The sequence below is a fragment of the Limulus polyphemus genome, unplaced genomic scaffold, assembly GCF_000517525.1.
Source record: "Limulus polyphemus unplaced genomic scaffold, Limulus_polyphemus-2.1.2 Scaffold1037, whole genome shotgun sequence".
Taxonomy (NCBI): Eukaryota; Metazoa; Arthropoda; class Merostomata; order Xiphosura; family Limulidae; genus Limulus; species Limulus polyphemus.
Window position 1 is genome coordinate 162,057 of NW_013666647.1, and position 3,281 is coordinate 165,337.

Sequence of the window (3,281 nt, forward strand, 5' to 3'; positions counted from 1 at the left end):
CCGTATAAGATCCAGAAACCATTTATGTTACAAGCAATTTATCCAATGTTATCGTGGGTATTAAGCATTGAGTAAAGACTCAAGACATTTAATGATTTTACTTGTAGTAAGCACCTACTCATTTGGTACCATAGTTAAGTAATCGTTTCGTCGAAGAACTAAAGGTTTTAATGATTTTATTTTTATGTAGCCAGATCTGTTCGTTTAAACCTGAACAGTAATAAAAAAGCAAGAACAAAATAATTTTTCCTGGAAGCAATTAAACATCTCCAACCATGGCACTCTACGCATAGTTTGAAATCCAGCCTCTGCCACAACTATTCGAAATATTGTACACGTCAGTAACTTGCATTTGCTTTATCTATTTCGTAAATATATACTTTGATTCAAGCACGTAGTACCTAACACGCCTTAAGAGTAAAAAACTATGGAAATAGTATGGTGAAACATTTAAGTTATTATTTTCCGAATATTATAAGTATTATACATAGAAGGGTGAACCAAAAATATCAGGCCTGATCGGTGTCATATCGAAAGAATACAGATTTGGTACGTTGAATATACACCTTCGGAGGAACCAATACTTTTTTTTATTAGTGTGATAAGGTTTTTTTGTTTATAATTATGCACAAAGCTACACAAGGGCTATCTGTGCTCTGTCCACCACGGGTATCGAAACCCGGTTTCTAGCGTTGTAAGTCCGCAGACATACCGCTGTACCACTGGGGGCAGTGTGATAAGGATAGCACGTTTGAACTTCGTGGAGCACTCCACCAGTACATAAAAACAACTTATCCTTGTTTCTTAAAGGGATTCACAGAGTTTTTAAAGTGCTTTTATTTGTTTGTATTATAATTTATTTATTGCAATTATTATTTTTATTCATTATAAATACACAACATTTCCAGTCAAAGTAAGCTTCAGCCCATTCTCACTTGGCATACTTTTTTTTTGTCTTTTAAGTACATTTAAGTAAACCTGACGAGATATTAAATATCATAGTTTTTCTTATCCAATTTTACAACATATACAAAGGAAATCATTTTATTGCGCTATAAACATTTAGCAAAATGGTACTCCCCATATTTATAATAGATCAAGGTATCAGCCCATTAAATTAATCTCGAAAACAATAAAACGTAATAAACATGTATTTAGTGGCCTACGAGGCCCAAAATGAATCCATTAAAATTTATGCACCTTTATATAAAAGTCTGTAGTAGTAATAAACGATGTAGTGCACAGAAATACAAAACTCAAGATAAATTTGTCTAATAATATTATATACTTATGAAGAGAAGATGAAATTGTGCATTACATTATATCTCATTAAAGTGTATAGTTGATGCGCTGCTATGTTCTTCTTATGAAGACTCGTATAAAGTCAGTGAAGAAAGATTTGTTCAAAATTATCTAAGTCTTATTTTGATATGATGTCCTTCAAGCTATCGATCAACAGATCACGCTTCTCGGCATAAGGCGTTATATACCATAATAATAATAAGTAACATGAAATTGAAATCCGATTGAACTGTATTTTTATCATTACTTTAAGTACATTGTGAATTCAAAGTTGAAGATTTAACGAGGTAAAAGTAAAACATCTCCCTAACTTTTTCTAGCGAAATTCTAGCTCTGCAGTCAGCTCCAAGGAAACAAATCATTCAAATGTCCAACATCAAAGGTTTGGCTCACTTGCGGACTTTTAGCAACAGTTCATTATCAGTGAGATTTCCCAGACGTGTACATAGCTTGTATGCTAAATTTAACTATCCAAGTAAGCGAACAATGACCATTTTCAAAGCCGATAAACGATTAAAAAACACATGAACAAAGCTCTATAGGTCAATAATGACTGAAGAGACTGGAGATTCTATTCATCGAACGGGAACGCTCTGGAAAAAATCAACTTCAAAGGAGCCAGTGGTGACTTAACCGAGTAGAAGATACACAAAAGAAGTTATAAGCTAAATGTTAAATGTGATCATTATTGTAACGTACCTTTTTAGTTGTTTAACCATTTATTGTTTAAAATATTTGTTAATTAGTCCATAGAGAAAAGGTCGCGAGAAATTATGATACGTGTGCATATGTGTGGTTCTTTGTTTCAGAAGAAGGTTTAATGGGTAGAGTTTCTATAAATTACGTTGCTAACTAAGGCATAATTCAGCAAATTTGACTATTTATTAGTTACTTCGAAAAACGAAAAAGAAATGAAAATATTTTTTAGGAAAACTAGACAATGTAAATAAAAACAAAAACTCTAGTTTCGAGAGTTACGTTTCCTAATTACCAATTATTCATATTTTCTTTTGCGATACAGAAGTCCTTTTATTCATAAATAAATCTTTAGTATTTTTTATGTTCACAGTTAGGCTTTTTTGTGATATATACAAATATTCGTCCTTTGCATTCATATCCTTGTATGATAATGTAGAATACATTATCTATTAGAGGTACAATATTTATAACCTTGATTTATTTTTCTATTTTGATCCACTCATGCACCTAGTAGGGGAGAATTCATTGATAAAGTTACTACTGAGGGTAATTACACTTCATAAGAATGATGGTCCAAATACCATTCTAATATTGGAATTATTTCAATAATTATAAACTTTATACACGTTGAAGAAGACTAAAAGTACAAAAATCAATTGGAGGTGAATCGTGTTATAGCTATGTGGTTAAAAGAAATAGCTGTGGTTCCAGTGCCTTCTGTTATATTTCTCAGGAAAACAACTGATGATATCGAGAAGACGTTGGAAAATTATGAATGTTTGGCTTATCAGCTTTCGTCTTCGAATTCCTGTTTAATATCCTTTTAACAGCATCAAATGATATGATCTGTTTCATCATAAGGTTTATTTGGGTCAGATGATTCTCTTTTTTAAGCGTATTCTTCACTTTGGAAATGAAAGTTTTGTTCCCAATTGTTCCGAAACCAATTACTGTCCTAAACACTCCGTTGTGCAATGATTTCCACTTCCATAGAAAACATTGAAGGTCCCCTTCTTCGAAATGTTATATCATTTAGCTCTACGTCATTTAGAAATCTTGTTATACGAATATCTTTATTTAGAAAGGACTGCGATATAATCCTACAGCCATAAGTCTAACCGAGATGGCATTGCACTGTCAAATAGAATGTTTAAAATATCACCAGTGATGCTATGGCTCGCATCTGTAGTGACACGCCATTATATTAGAATATGCAAATTAAGCTAATAAAATGTGATCTAACATATAAGGGAATGACAATATAAAATTAATGCACCATT